Below are 17506 nucleotides of genomic sequence, written 5' to 3'. Positions count from 1 at the left end.
TATATAAGCCTTGTATTCCCAAACTTGAGCTACGCTCATCCCGCTAACTTGATTTTGAGAGTGTAAGGTCTTTTGAGTTTTCCAGGATGACGGAATCACATATGGATGATTTAATGGCTGAAGGCGACCTACCTGAACCTACGATGGAGCAAAAGTTGGACCTAATTATGATGCAATTGGATGAGGAACGACGAGCTAGGCAAGCATTACAAGTTCAATTGGCTAATTTACAAAGATCGACTACCGACAAAGAGGAACCTCAATCTGAAGACCTTATTCGACGTACCATCGACGTGACTCTCGAAGCTCAATCCATCCGCAAGGAATCAAAGATAAGTAAAAGAAATTTCAAATTCCGTACTTTCAATGGCACTCGAGAGGGAAAAACTGTTCTTGCATTCATTAGTCGGTTTGATGACTACTTTCATGAGGAAACCTATGCAGAAAAAGATAAAATCAAGTGTGTCACTAATCATTTAGTGGATAGAGCATCTCTTTGGTGGACTGTGGTACGCAAAAGTATAGATTGTCCCGCTACCTGGGAGAATTTCAAGAAGAAGTTTATGCAGAATTTCCTTCCTCCCCAATTTCATGAAAAAGCCATAAAGCAATGGGACCTTCTTCAGCAACGGGGTCGTGAGCCTATTCCTCAGTACACATAGCACTTTTGGAATGCACTACTCCAGTTACGCATGCTTGAAGACGTACCTGAAGTGACACACAAGTGCAAGTATATGTCTGGACTCCTTGGGCATTACTACGCTGAAGTTAATATGTTCAAGCCTCAACTCTTGAAGACGCAATTTCATTAGCTCACGACACTGAAGACAAGCTGCGAGGTAGAGACAGACGTCCACAACAATTCCAAGCCAATGGTAACTATGGATCTAAGCAATTCAACTCAAATTTTAGAAGATTTAATCAAGGTCATTTTACTTCATCATCTTTCCGTAAAAATTGGGCAAAACCACCTGCTTTACCATCCAATGCCAACCAAAATCCCAAGCCTATTCCACAGCCAAATCCTAATGTACCTAGACTTCCTGCCATTGCAAATAATGTAACCAAAGCCAAGCCTATAGTGTGTTATAAATGCCACCGGCCTGGACATCTAGCAGCAAATTGTCATTCAAAGAAGCCACCTGTCCATGTCAACTACCTTGGAGCAATGGAAGATGAAGAACATGAAGATATGCCTGATTTCACGGAAGATGAGGACGACATTACCACTCCTTCGGATACTTTACCAGGTATGTCAACTCCACATTCTTTATTGACTATGAAATGTTTAGTACATGGAAAGGAAAAGATTATTTTGCATAATGATGGTAGTACTCATGATTTTATTTCTGCAAAGCTAGTAAAAGAATTGAAATTACAGACTGTACCTACGCATTATCACATTAAAGCAGCATTCTTAGGCACTAGGTACAATGGTACACAGGAAGTGCATGACTTAGAAATTCAAATTGATCAATACACTGAAAGAAGAAATTTTCTAGTTGTACCTCTACAGTCTAGTGATATTACTTTAGGTATGCCTTGGCGTCACCAGCATAATCCCGATATAGATTATTCCACACATTTAATTAATATTCAATTTCAAGGAAAACGTATTACATTGTATGGTATGCATGCATCTAATGCTTTTCCACTGCTTTCGCATACTCAAGTTAAACGTGCATTACGCAAGAGTACTAAATCTTATCTCATTTGGGTGAATGCACTGCAAGTAAAAGAAAATCATATGCATCCTAGGCATAAAGAATTTCTTGCACATTTTAAAGACTGTTTTGCCAAAGATCTACCACCTGGTTTACCTCCTTCATGTCTAGAAGACCATAAAATAGATTTGATTCCTGGTACCCAACCACCTTGCAAAGCACCATATAGGCATAACCAGATAGAGCAAAAAGAAATTCAAAGTCAAGTTGAGGAATTACTAAATAGAGGATTGATTAGACCTAGTAGTTCTCCATTTGGTGCACCTGTTCTGTTAGTCAAGAAAAAGAATAATACCTATTGTATGTGCATTGACTATCGAGCTTTAAATAAGATCACTGTAAAGAATAGGTATCCAATTCCTAGAGTCGATGACCTTATGGACAAACTGCAAGGTTTTTCCATATTTAGTAAAATAGACCTTAAGTCTGGTTATCATCAGGTGAGACTAGATAAGTCTGACATATTCAAGACTGCATTTAGGACACAGTTTGGTCTTTATGAATTTTTAGTGATGCCTTTTGGATTGACTAATGCACCTGCTACATTTAGTAGAATGATGAACCGTATATTTTTGAACTATCAGTATTGTATAATTGTCTTCTTTGATGATATTTTGGTGTTTAGTCAAAATGAGAAGGAACATTATGAGCATTTGTCATTGGTTTTCCAATTATTAAAAGATAATCAAATGTATGCAAATCCGAAAAAGAGTGAATTCTTTAAAACAAAAATTGAATATTTAGGTCATATTGTATCATCTGATGGAATTAAAGTTGACCCTAAGAAAATAGATGCAATATTGAATTGGCATGTACCTGAAAATGTGCATGAGTTACGATCTTTTCTAGGTCTTGCTAGTTTCTATAGGAAGTTTGTGCGTAATTTTTCATTACTTGCTTTACTATTAACCAAACTTCTGAAGAAAGGTATTGTTTATCATTGGTCCGATAATCAACAGAAATCCTTTGACTTATTGAAACATGCATTAACCCATGCCCCTGTCTTACAGTTGACTGATTTAATAGACCATTCTTTTTAATAGTGACTGATGCTAGTGGATCAGGAATAGGAGCCGTACTTATGCAGGATAATCATCCTATAGCCTATTCTAGTTGTAAGCTGAAACCTTCTGAACTGAAATATTCCACATATGACAAAGAATTATTAGCTGTTGTACAAGCCTTAAGATAGTGGAAACACTACTTAATGGGTTCAAAATTTATGATTAAGATCGATCAGCAAAGTATTAGACATTTACTTAGCCAACCTCAAATATCTGACCGACATATCAAATGGGCATCCTTTATTCAAAGTTTTCATCCTATCATTCAATATCAACCTGGTAAAGAAAATGTAGTGGCTGATGCATTAAGTAGAAGACCTGCCATTCATAATATTTCTGTTATATCTTTTGATTCTTTGATTGCTATGAAAGATACTTATCATTAGGATATTACTTTTCATGCTGATTGGAATAAATTAGTTCAAAATAACTTGATTCCTATTGATTCACTATCATATAATGATGGATTTATGTTTTATGAAAAGAGATTATGTGTTACAGTTCCATTCAGATATTTTGTTTTGAATGAGATTCATTGTCCCCCATATCAAGGTCATAGAGGTATCATATCTACTTTACGTACATTAACTGAAGATTTTTATTGGCCGCATATGGACACTGATGTATCTAACTTTGTTTCTGAATGTTTGATTTGTCAAAGAGTTAAGAGACATCATGGTAAATAGTATGGATTACTTATGCCTTTGTCTATTCCGTCAAGACCATGGAAACAATTTTCTATGGATTTTATTACTGGTTTACCTAATACTAAATTTAACCATGATATGATTTGGACAGTAGTAGATAGGTTTAGTAAACAAGCATATTTCATTCCATGTAAGAAAACTTTAACAGCATCACAAGCAGCACAGGTGTTTTTGAAAACTGTTTTCACTAACCATGGATTACCAAAAGTTATTATTTCTGATTGTGATTCTAGATTTTGTAACAACTTTTGGATTACTCTATTTGCTAACCTTGGCACAAAGATTGATTTCTCATCTGCATTTCATCTTGAAACTAATGGACAAACAGAAGCCACTAATAGCACTATTTTAGATCTTTTACGTGCTTATACTATTTCTAAACCACAGACATGGGATACACATTTGCATTTATTACAGTTTGCATACAACAATACACCACACACATCTACAAAGAAAGCACCATTTGAAGTGATTTATGGTTATAGATTATCTACACCTGTTGCATCTTTGTCAAATAGAATTCAGAGTGCTGATGATATTGCTAGTATGCATAATACTATTTTTTATGAGGTTAAAGCCATGATTGCCAAAGCCCAGCAATCATATACCAAACAAGCCAATAAGAAAAGACAAGCAATGAATTTCAAAATTGATGACTATGTTTGGTTGAGAATAGAAAAACGTAGACTACAAAGTCTAGATAGACACCCAGTTGTGAAATTAGCCCCTAGATTCTATGGACCATATAGGATCATTCATAAAATTAATAACAATGCATTCAAGTTAGAATTACCACCTCACTGGAAAATTCACAACACATTTCACATTAGTTTATTAAGACCATTTAGAGGCCAATTAGATGTACACCCTGTTTATGAAAACCCACCTTTGTTAGAGGAAGAGACTGAAATACTTGAACCTGAAGCTATCATAGACACTGACTTTATGACCACTAGAACTGGCCGAAGATATTCTAGATATCTAGTTAAATTTAAGAACCATCCTGTAGAAGAAGCACAATAGATGCATGCTAGAGACTTAAATGCTTTCCCCACTCTGTTAGCTCCACATTGAGCTAATAGCAATTGAGGTCAATTGCTATCCCACCCCGGGGGTATGATGCCAGGAGGCATACTTCATGGTGGATTCCGTAAACTTTGATGACCGGGGCTCATACACAAAGTGGATTCTTTGTGCGAGAAGTTGATGGGGACGCTGTCCTTTTCGAGCATTTCATTAATTTAGTGTGTACATAGGTGATTCCATAGCAGGTGATTCCACAAAATGCATATTAAATTAATAAACGTTTATGAGTTTAGAGTGCGCACTCGTAATAAATTAAGGTTAGGATTCATTTCTAACCAGTTGATTTATTTATGTAGCTGAAGACTGCTAGGTATTCACTTTTGTTGGTTTAATTATATTATTTTACTAACGATTGTGAATGCTTCAGTTGATGTGTAGAGATAGCAGCAGTGGCAGAGGAAAGCATTGGAGGATAGCGAGTATTCGATTTATCATTTATATTTTGATGGACACATACCTTAGGCATGGTGCCTATATTTTGTCACACCTATTTATTGAGGCGTTGGATATTTGTTTATTATTTTGCATGCGCATGGGCGCACGATTATGTTATTTGTACTTGGACATTGTATTGGGCATGCCAGACTCTTTGGGCACCGTCCGTTAGCTTTATTCCTATTTTGTGCTAAAGCAAACTCAAAAGCTAAGAGCTTGCTATTTTGTAATTTGGGCTATTATTTGAGCTTGAAGATGATTAATACATAAAATACATGCTTTGTGGAGCGCTCACACAAGGCATGGGGGGAGATTGCACCCAATTGGTCTCTTCTTCATGTCGTTCATGCTTTTTACATTGAATTTTGTGCAAAAAGTAGATTTCTTTTGTTCTTGGGGACCTTCCGGCATTCACTACGCAAGCGTACAGCATCTGATCTACGCACCAGCTTTGAGTTATTTGAATTTACTTGGATACCTTATTGCATTAGAGCTTGAGATATTCTATGCAGTTGAGCTTGGTTTATTGAACCAATGGAACTCTTGCCTTATGTACATGCTCTCTTGGGTGCTTCTAGATGTAGTTACACTTACTAGTGTACTAACTTGATTTTTCATGCTTGGACAATAGCACTTACCTCTATCAGCAGGATGTAAGTGATGTATACATGCTTCTTGGATATGTATTGACCTTTTTATTCTCTACTCACTTACATGATGCATATGCCTATGGAATGTATTGTTTATTGACAGTTTGAGTTTATGATAGACTTTATTATTGGTTGTATACCTATTCACTATCAGTTGCTCTTATATACTTGGGTTGTTACCTAAATATTCTTGGTATGGGAGCTTGGTATTGTTAATTATTTTTCCACATTCATCTTACTTATACTACTATATTTATTGCAGTAACGCTATAATTATGTCTTTAACATTCTTTTTTAGAGAGAAGACCCATTTATTTTGGCACTCTATTAATAGTAGTTTGTGGATAACTCTAGTCTCATTTGTTCCCCCTTTTGTCCATCCTTTTGGATCAATTTTGGGGCTATTTTGTTGAGTTTAAACATTCCATAATCTTGTTATTTTTAAACATTTGCAATCATTATGGCAAGTTCATCAGCAAATAGTGCTATCTTTAATATTCAAAAATCTTGATGACAATAATTTCCAATATTGGAAGATGTAGATATGGCAAATCTTGGTGTAGAAGAGGTAGGTTAAATCATTGATGTTAGAGGGCATAAAGCTTGAGCTTTATGATGCAGAGGATTGGGTAGAACTTAATGAGCTATGGAAATCTACTATCATTCTATCACTATTAAAATAGGCATACTTTAATGTCATTGACAATAAGGGTGGTGCTTTTGCATGATGGAAAATGATTTGTGGTCTTTATGACAAACAAAGTCCTGGCACTCAAATATATTGGATCAAGAAACTTGTAGACCTTTGCATGAAGGAGCATACATCTATGTCTACTCATTTGAATGAATTTCATTCCATTTTTAGCTATGTGTATCATAGGGATATTCTTCAACATGTAATGTGATTTTTTGTGCATTACCTAGACCCACAAAAGCATGTTGCCTATGGTCTTGGCATGATTCATAATATGTTTGTTGTCCATAAGGAATAACATGTCCATCATTCACACATGGCTAGCCATGCATCGTAAAATCCATCATAATCAACATCATAATGCTAATCAAAATAATCACTATGTTGTCCATGAAAATCATAATATTGCTCATATGGTGATACTCAATATTCTACCCAAAAAGGCATGTAGCACAATGTGGTATTCTAGAGATCTATTGTGGATCAATGCAAGCACCCTAAGGGATGTAAGATAGACATAGGTTGGATTGTACTTGTTTGTTTTGATTTCTTATCTTGATGTTCAACATTTCTCATGATTTGGCGGCCAATTGTTCCCATTGTGCTCTAGTGAATAAACCATTTTTGTGAACCTGATTTTGATTCTGCCAGTCATCTAGGTCCATTTGATCAAGTGGTCTTGTGGCTACAGTAGTGTACTTGGTGTACTCCTAAGAACATGGAAGGGTTTTAATCACTTTAGCCACCCTAGTGACTTAAGTCCATTTGATTGTAGCTACGAGAAAACAAAGTGAAGTTGATATCCAATCATTGGATGCATGTGATAACATCTTCATGTGCCTACAACCATGTCATCAACTAATTCTAGAATTGATCATACTATGGGCATAGTCTAGGGTTGGGTCTAGTACTACATACTCATTAGTGGTTGTGATTACTCATCATACTATGTTGATGTGGGAGCTTTCACTCAACCGCCAAGACCCACGGACCGCTTATTGTTCAAGCGTTCCAAGCCGAGCACTAATGGCTACCTCTCACATAGCCGACGCGCCATCCATATCTACGGGTGTAGTGAGCTTACCTTGATGCCGTTCGAGTTACCTCCTCTCCCGCACACTCCGGTAGCTCCACGATCCAAGTGCAAGCTTCAAGCAAGCTCCATCCTCAAGCTCCACGCTCCAAGCTCCATTGCCGCGAGCAAGACAAGAGAAGAGAAGAGAAGAGAAGAAGAGAGGAGAAGATGGAGAGCTTCTCCTCCTCGGTCCCTCACCCTCACACACTCGCTCCCTCACACTCTCACACTCCCTCTCTCAAGCACAAGCTCAAGCAAGCAAGAACAAGAAGAAGAAGAAGAAGAGGAGAGCTACTTTTGGCCACACACAAGAATGAGCTTCTCATTCACTTTTCAACTTTATATACAAAATCCTAAATCCCTTTTGGGCGGTCATCCCCTTTTTCCCTTTTTACATGGCCGGTCATAGCCTAGGCCCTTTTCCCCATTGTCCTTCTATCTTCCTAGCTTTCTTTCCACCGCCTGTCTACCTTTACAAATTGCACGGGTGAGAGCCCGGCGCTCTTTTACAAGATTTCAGGGTGCGCCTTTTCATTTTAAAATGCACCTTTCCCCTTTTGCCTTTGCCTTGGACTTTTAAGGTTGCCCTTGCGCTTTTGGTCTTTTCTCCTTTTCTTTCTTCAGTCGGGCTACCTTTTTTCCGCCTTTGCCCTGCGTCTTTTCCCCTTCTTTTTTGCTTTCTTCGTGTTGGGGTTAACATTACCCCCCTCCTAGACGAGTGCTAGTCCCATGGCACTCACTGTCGTAGGTAGCAGGCTGTAGCATGCACCGAAGACGTGGGTGACAAGGACGCCTATGATTTCCATGGAAGAGTGTTGGTGGTGGTGTGGCAGAAGGTCCTGGGGGCCTGTTGATAGCCAAGGTGGCTGGTGGAAGGTTGTTGGAGTTGATGGTAGGGCTATGCTGTGTTGGAGATTGCGTTGATGGCCAAGACAAGTGTTGGTTTGTTGGGGATTCTGCACATGACGATTCTTTGCGGGCTTGTTGGATGGTAAGGGACAATTATCACAGTTGAGTGTTAATGAAGAGCAAACAACACCTTATACCTGCAATTGGAAAACCTCACCTGTGATCTCTCCTTAAGGGGTAGTGCTAGGCTTCTCATCGTGCACAAGACATATTTTGATTAGTTTGGGAGACAGGTCGAACTCGAAGCAAGCCTAGAGTATTGTCCTGCACTTGAGGACCCAAACTGTGGATATACTTCGGTGCAAATATTATGTGAGTGCTCGTGCATACTTAGATATTACATAGTTAGAAGGCCATGGGCTAGTTTCTCATAACAATTCGTGGATGAAGCAAAGTTGTCCGTGTGGAGAAGGAGTACATGTGAAGGCATATGAGACATCCTTTGCATTGTGACTGCACGATGTAGCATAATGGAATACAAGGACACCACACTTTCAGTAGCTGGAAACTATTGGATTTGCTTGATGAGTACGGTGTACTTTTCATGGCCAATCGTGCGGTGCTTATCACCACTGATTGCAATGGTACTAAGGCAGAGTGCAAAAGAAAATTGTGCAAGTGGGTCAGGGTGACAGGCCTAACCCTAGGCGAGACAAGCTCCCCAGGTATGTCCTGCCCTTGATGTGTCCTGAACAATTGTGGGTGATTGTAAGGGGCTAGGGGACTAGGGATGAAGCCGATTGACCAAGGTCACCAGACGTATCTAATTTGAGGACCCCTAGGTGATGTGCCGTGATCATGGGTACTTCTTATTTTTCCATTCAATTCTTTTTCTTTTCTTCTTTTCTTTTCTTTTCTTTTCTTCTTCTTCTTCTTCTCCTCTTTTTTTTTTTTTTGCCTGAGTACAACCATTACAATATGTTGAGGCTATCCGCCTTTCAATGGGTTGGAAAATGTCAAGCTTCGAAGGCTTAGAAAATGGATAGTACAATGATGATTGTGCCCTAGCCTCGTTGTTAGAGAAGCAGTTGGCGAAAGGGGGAGATACACCGGAGATATTGCAATCCTCCTTGTGGCACATGCGACGTGGGTACAGTTGAGGTAACGACTGCCATGAACCAACTATAGAGCTTGACCCAGGAAGGGGGCGTGGCCCAGGAATGTTTTGTGGGCCATGCAATGTGGGCGGTTGGCAAGGTTGCTTTTGGCAGCGTGGCTTTGCCGCAGCTCGTTGTGGGATTGTGGGTGTTGCGGTGATTGGGCATTGAACATTTTCGCACAAGGACCTGTATTATCCTGCATCCACTTGTCGCTTCATGAGAGCATATGCATTGTGTATGCCGCAACTATAATAAACCAGTGCAATGCAAGGAGACATCACTTATTTGAATTCTATGGTGTTGACTAGACATTTATCACCTGCACTTGATTAGCTTTTTCTTTTGCTAAAGGCGTAGCATATATTAAACACAGATATGATAAGTTCATACAAGTCAGGAACATGTCAACACTTAACAAGTCGGGAGCACTTAACCATTTAAAAACCAAAAGTCTTGGCCAGTTATCATTTGATAAGCCCCTTATGCATTATGGGCTACTCGATTTGTACGAGGCGGGGCGATTCTGGATGGTCGGGTGATTGGGGCTTTGCTGGTGTGGGGCTCCCACGGGGGTGAGCAGGGAACATGCCGGCTGGGACATGAATGGTGTAATCCTGGCCCGCTACCATCTCTAGAATATCTTTAAATAGTTCATTAAATTCTTCTATTTCCCGAGCTGCCCTTTCTGCCTTTGAGCATATGTGGCCCGAGCGGGAGCTGGGAGTGCGTACCACTAGTGTTGCGGCCTGTTGCGGGTTTTGAGTCTCGACTTTCTTGACTCGATGATTCTTCGGCCTTCGCCCTTGGCAATGTCGCTTAGGGCCTCGCTGGGAGTGGGCACGTAGCACTCTGGTGGAGGGGCGCGTGCCACATGCTCCCGTCTCTTGCGAAGAGCGTCTTTGCAAGCCAAATCTCCATGATTCTCCATGCGTTCCGCTAAAAAAGGAAACCTGCAAGGTGTGAACCAAGGGTTAGACCTTGATACAGGATACAATTGTTTGCATGGGAGGGATTTTGTTGTGGTTTATCAAGCGCATATGACAAGAAGGGGAGGGGTGAGGCATGCGGTGTTTGTTGTAGGGGAATGGTCCACATGCTAATGTTCGTGTTGCCTCCAGTCATTAGCGGATATTAGTTTATGCTAAGTCAGGTGGACTGGTTGTCGTGGAGTGGGACAGGGTACATCCTCGGGAGGATAGACCAAAAAGGGAAGAAGGTGTATAGGAAGGGACTACACTCTGTCTACACCATCAGAGTTGTTGGTCAAGGCCTCCTATGGCGGCAATATGGGTTGCATGCCCTTCACTTGGAGGTGGGGCTGGTCACACGACTTTTAAAAGTATGATGTGAGGAGGACCTGAGGAGCTTAGCCTGTCAAACCCAACTCTTCTCCCTACGCTTGACTGTCATTGCTTGTGTGTGTTGATATTGTTTATACATGGTGACACAAAAATCAGTGTTTATTTATATATATATCTATGAATCCATGTCACATCACGAGGACAAGAACCAAGTGTAGAACTCGGGGTTGTACCGGAGCGTGGCACACGTATCTAGTATTCGTGGTAGCTGACTTAATACCGATAGATATTTTGCCACGTCGAGTAGCATGGAACCTTGACCGAGTCTACTGGCAATATGTAACTCCTCCTCAGTGAGAACCTTATCAATCAAAGGGCCCTGAAGCCTAGTCCCAACTAAGTCCGTACCTCGAATGTCAGTGAGTACTCAAAGGGAATTTGGTGCCACATAGGTTGGGTCCCTTTGGGATCGCCATTTGGCCAATCGCTCTTCTGAGACCGTCATGATCTGAGCCCCTAGTTCGGCCATTACAACGCGGCTTTCGCACCAACGCTACTCAAATTGACTTTGGCCTGCTGACAGTCACTTAAGTAGCTCTATGTCTACGAGATTCGGTCGGCAGAGCACTTCATTGAACGTGACGGTTAAGCGCAGTTTGTCAGCCTCCTCGTCGGGGATGAGTCGCATCTGTTCATGCAGGAGCCTATCATAGTGCCCGTTAAGATGTTCTTGTTCTTCCCATGATAGAGGAAAGGTCAAGTAATCTCCAAGCTGCTCCTTGGGGATCGTGCCCACGTCCGCAAGGATGTAGACACGCGCGACCACTTTGAGCTTAGCCTCCAACTTAGTTAAGCATTCTGCGACACTTCTATATTCAACGAGGGCTTGCTCGGTTGCTATCTCATGCAAAGTTCTAAGAGTTTCCTTAGGCTTTAGCATGGCTAGGGGCTCAGGCCTAGATGAGCAAGATTAGTCTACACTAGGTTTTCTTATGCTCTTGGGATTCTCACGTTTCTCCTGAGGTTTTGCTATTATTTCGTCATGGTTCTTCTCGAATGTGACTGGTATAGATTTGTCACTCTATGTGACAGCATTGTATCCACTCTTGATTGATCAATGTGAGTTCTATTGTCAGTGGATAGAGTGTTGCAAGCAACTGTTGATGGCAACGGTTGCTTTGGTTTTTCAAAGCACAGGGATGTGTCTGAGGGTTCACCGCTATTAGGAGAGGCATCAATGGGTTCATTGGTGGATGGACTCGATGCTTTATTCATCAGCTCTCCAGCGCCCTTCGTCTCAATGTTCTTGGGGTCCACAACCACCTACAACTATTGTTGTTTTCGTTGTTTTCTCCTCTTTTTCTTGGTTAACGCAGGTGCATCTAATATCTCAGGACCCTGGGCTATATCGACCGTTGATGTGCTTGGTCGGGCCTCAGCATTTCCCTTCTCTAGTGCGTCCTTATGGGACATAGCCGTGGTTTGTTGAATAGCCTTGCCCGGTTGTGAGGGCACAACTGCCGCTCTTTTCAGAGAGTCTAGCTTTTCAACCAACTCCCTCGCATTTAAATCCTCCATCCTAGACTTTAGGCACTTTGAAAGTGCTGGAGCTGTCGAGGGATTTGGTTGCGACACCTCCTCCACAGGTAAACTACTAAGGACACGTTCCACAAGGGGCATTGTCACGGCCAAGGGCTGTGACTGGTGTGATCCCTGATTGGAAGTAGGAGCAGCTGGTTTAGCGGGCTGGCTACCCTTGCTGGGTTGCGGTGTCAAGTCCTTAGGGCCATTAGCAGTGGTCGTTGCTCTTAGAGCATTCCCTTGTGTAGGCCGAATCTCAGTTGAGCTAGCCACCTTAGGTTGCATAGGCATACCCTTGGGCCGAGATCCACGGACGGTGTCGTGTCCTGCCTCTTGGACATTTGGAAGCTTTGATGTAGGTTGAGATTGGGATTGAATAGCCGCACCTGAGGAGTGTTGTGATTCATGTGTCTGTGTAGGGGAAGTGGGTGTAGGAGACTTCGGACTCCTAAGTGGCTTGGACACTGGCTTGGAGATTTTCTCGTGGCTGTTAGCCGATTGTGCTATTTTCTTTTTTGAGCAATTAACCTTGCCTTGAGCAATGTTATGCCTATGATGCTTGCTATCCTCTTGGGGAATCAAAAGCTCCTTGGGCACTAGCGGCTTCTGCGTATCCTCAATGATTACATCTGGCATCTGCTTGTCAAGCACGCTAGGCTAAGGATCTACCCTCCGATTGGTCCCGTTTGGTTTCTTGATTTCGACCATGAGGGGCTCGGTCACTCCACTGTTGTTGACTCGAGACTTGGTTTTTCGTTTAGATCTCCTCCTACGCTTCTTTGCTTTTGATACGATCTGGCCTTCAGTCGACCACGGAGGTTTAGTAAGGGTTTTTGGCACCCAAATCCATCGGTTGCCTGCATAATACCCTTGAGCCCGAAGCAACGCTTTGGATATCCATCGCGGCATTGTGCTAGCTCTCCATCGATGCCTTCGCCTATAAGGCTTGGGCTTCTTTCGTGGTCTTCTACGATATTTGTGAGTCCAAACCCTGTCCTTGGCCTTGTCTCTTGACCTTCTTGTTTCCGACATGGCTCACTCACTAGTTCTCGTTGTTCGACCTGTGCTTGTATCAACTCTTCCAACAAGTCCTTGCCCTCATTTGTAGGCTTGACTATTATGTCATCACCTTCCTTGCCTTTCCCTTGAGGTTCCATGAGGTCACCCTTGCTAAAGGTGGTGACTATCCTCACACCCGGTAGTGTCAGGTGTATCCTCTGTGCTACATAGTCAACCTCACATTTGGTTAGCCTTTTGAAGGGTCTTCCTAGGAGGGTTTCTTTCCTGCAGCTAGCACTTTTTGGAGGAACATGAAATAGGATAGCCAAGCTTTCCGTTTCAATTGTCGCAAGGTTTTTGCACTTCCCTATGAGTGCTTGTGGGTGTCCCCCATAAGGGCTAAGAGTTGCACTAATCGGTGTGAGCTCTGGTTGACCTAGTAGGGTCCATGATTCATAGGTCAAGATATTAAAATCTACCCCTTCATCAATTAGAGCATCGATAACATGCTCTCTTTTCGCGGTGAGTTTGACCCTAAGATAAGCGGGTGGTACTATGTCTTCATCTTCCGAGTCTTGGCTTGTAAATTTAAGCATTCTGACAGATGCCCTTGAGTTCTCGACTGCATGACCAGATGTGGATTCTCCACTGCTGTCTTGGATCGTCAGTGCAGTGCTATTCAAGGTACATCTCTCGTCAAGTGTGTCATGTCTAGTCATCTTCGCATTTGTAGCTTACTGAAGTTGCATTTTGCTCTGACTAGACACGGTTTGAACACAATGTCTTTGTGTTCTCGTGGTGTGGCCTTTTTGCCCTTGATGGCTAGATTGGCCCATTGATGTTTTAGGGTCTCTGTTTTTCTCTGTTCGGGTATGGCCTTTTGGCTGCTCTTTTGCAAGTGAGAATCCATGCTCGTGTAGAGCCATTACTTCACTAGGGTCCAATTTGGAGGGCTTGTCACGGCGCACATGTTCTCTCCAACCTACTTGGGGGAGGTGCGGAGGGGGCCTCTGTGGGGGCCCGGCCCGTAGGGCCGTTACGGTAGACGCCATATGCAATTTGGAGGACCGTTTATAGCCGAATTTTGAACTACGCGCTCTAAATTTTAGCCCGGTTATGGATCTGTGATGTGCCTTCAGCTCTACGTATCCTTAGGGGTCAATCTCGGGGTTTAGATGTATCAGAATTTGTGATGCCAGGAGGCATATTCCATGGTGGATTCCGTGAGGTTTTACGGTGGATTCCGTAAACTTACTTGGATGACCGGGGCTCATACACAAAGAGGATTCTTTGTGCGAGAAGTTGATGGGGACACCTGTCTTTTTCGGGCGTTTCATTAATTTAGTGTGTACATGGGTGATTCCATAGCGGGTGATTCCGCAAAATGCATATTAAATTAATAAACGTTTATGAGTTTAGAGTGCGCACTCGTAATAAATTAAGGTTAGGATTTATTTCTAACCAGTTGATTTATTTATGTAGCTAAAGACTGCTAGGTATTCACTTTTGTCGGTTTAATTGTATTATTTTACTAACGATTGTGAATGCTTCAGTTGATGTGTAGAGATAGCAGCAGTGGCGGAGGAAAGCATTGGAGTCTAGCGGGTATTCGACATTTGGACTATATTTTGATAGGCGCCACGCCTATATTTTGTTATGTCTATTGAGACATTGATTATCGATTATTATTTTGTATGCGCTTATGCGCCCGGATATGTTATTTCTATTTGGACATTGAGATTGGGCGTGCCAGACTCTATGGGCACCGTCCATTAGCTTTATTTTCCTATTTTTGTAGAAAGAAAACTCAAAAGCTAAAAGCTTGTCATATTTTTGTAAATTGTGCTATTATTGAGCATGAAGATTGGAAATATACATTAAATACATGCTTTGTGAAGCGCTCACACAAGGCATGGGGGAGATTGAACCGAATTTGTCTCTTGCCTCTTGTCGTGCATGCTTTTACATGGTTTTTTGTGCAAAAAGGTAGAGTTCTTTGTTCTTGGGGACCTTCCGAGATTCACCACGTGAGCTATCTACGACCGATCTGCGCACCAGTGGTATCAGAGCGGAGCAGAGATCAAGAGCTTCCAATCGCTACCAATCTCGGGCGAAGGCGGAGCTCCAGGAACAAACGGGCTCTACAGTCAATCTCATCGTGAACCGTCGATACAGGCAGACTTCTGGCGATCAAGAACCCCTGTTTCCACTGTCAGATCGTGAAGGACCAGGCTCTGCAGGCGGAGGACCACGCATACATCTCCATCATCAAGTCGTGGAGTTACAGAGATAAGCTCTTCTCAAATTCAAGTTAATTACTTTATCAAAGCTTAATCCTAAGCTTAGGAAGGCTTAATATTCAAAATCGTGGAGAAAACGGCTTCAACCCGTGAATTTCGGCGGAAAAAACGGACCCCCCCTCACGAAATCGACGCCGCCTGCTAGTCCTTCATTAAGCTTCATAAGCTTAAGCTTAATCACTTAAGCTTAAGCCACTGCAAGTCACACAGGGCAGACAAGTTGGCAAACTCCGGGTCCCGCACTTCTGAAGTTAAGTTCCGCAAGTCGATGGTAATCAAGTTCTGCAAGTTTTGCAAGTCGGCCTAAGTTCAGCAAGTCAACAACTTTGCAAGTCTGCTAAGTCTGCAACTTTGCAAGTCAGACTAAATCAGAACTAACTAGTGCTCAAAACTCCTAGAAGACTTGTTCGTATGCAAAAACTCTGAACTGGAAAGTTGTTCGCAGCAAGCTGTTCTACCTATTTACAAGTTCATTGAATTACTTTCAGCGAACGGATATAGAAATATTACAGATTTTCAGAAAATATACAAAGAAATACCCAAAAATACATAGCCTTGTAACCCCAAATTTGAGCTATGCTCATCCCGCTAACCTGATTTTGAGAGAGAAAGGTTTGTTGAGTTTTACAGGATGACTACCCCACATATGGATGATCCTATGACTGAAGACGACTTACCTGAGCCTACCATGGAACAAAAGCTGGATCTAATCATGCTACAATTGGAAGAAGAGCGAAGGGCTAGGCAAGCATTGCAAGCGCAATTGACAAAACTACAAAGAGCATCCACCGACAAAGAAGAACCTCAAGCTGAAGATTTGATTCGACGTACCATTGACGCCACTCTTGAAGCACAAACCATTTGCAAGGAATCCAAGATAAGTAAACGAAGTTTCAAATTTTGCACTTTCAATGGCATAAGAGAAGGAAAGACTGTTTTATCATTCATTAGCCAGTTTGATGACTATTTCCATGAGGAAACTTATCCCGAAAAAGATAAAATCAAGTGTGTTACTAATCATCTGATAGACAGAGCATCACTTTGGTGGACTGTAGTCCGCAAGAGCATAGAATGTCCTGCTACTTGGGAAGATTTCAAGAAGAAGTTCATGCAGCATTTCCTTCCACCGCAATTTCATGAGAAGGCCATTAAGCAATGGGATTTACTTCAACAGCGAGATCGTGAGCCTATTCCACAGTATACAGAGCGTTTTTGGAATGCACTCCTACAGCTACGCATGCTTGAAGACGTACCAGAGACGACACATAAGCGGAAGTATATGTCTGGACTTCTTGGACATTACTACGCTGAAGTGAACATGTTCAAGCCTGCTACCCTTGAAGACGCCATCTCCTTAGCTCACGACACTGAAGATAAGTTACGTGGAAGAGATCGACGACCACAGCAATTCCAAGCCAACGGTAATTATGGATCTAAACAATTCAATTCCAATTTCAGAAGGTTTAATCCAGGTCATTTCTCATCACCATCTTTCCGCAAGAATTGGCCTAAACCACCTGCATTACCATCCACTGTCAATCCAAATCCAAAGCCTATTCCACAAGCAAATCCAAATGTACCCAAACTCCCAGCCATTGCAAATAATGTGACCAAAGCCAAGCCAATAGTATGCTACAAGTGTCACCAGCCAGGGCATCTCGTAGCAAATTGTCATTCAAAGAAGCCATCAGCACATATCAACTACCTTGGAGCTATGGATGAAGACGAGCATAAGGATATGCCGGATTTCACTGAAGATGAGGATGATCCTTCTACTACTTCCGACACTTTACCAGGTATGCCTACTTCACATTCATTGTTGACTATGAAATGTATGGTGCATGGAAAAGAAAGAACTATCTTGCATGATGACGGTAGTAC

Source organism: Lygodium microphyllum, chromosome 26 (assembly GCF_053477565.2).
Source record: "Lygodium microphyllum isolate KBCC chromosome 26, Lygodium_microphyllum_v1.1.10, whole genome shotgun sequence".
NCBI classification, from domain to species: Eukaryota; Viridiplantae; Streptophyta; class Polypodiopsida; order Schizaeales; family Lygodiaceae; genus Lygodium; species Lygodium microphyllum.
This window is presented reverse-complemented; position numbering follows the sequence as displayed.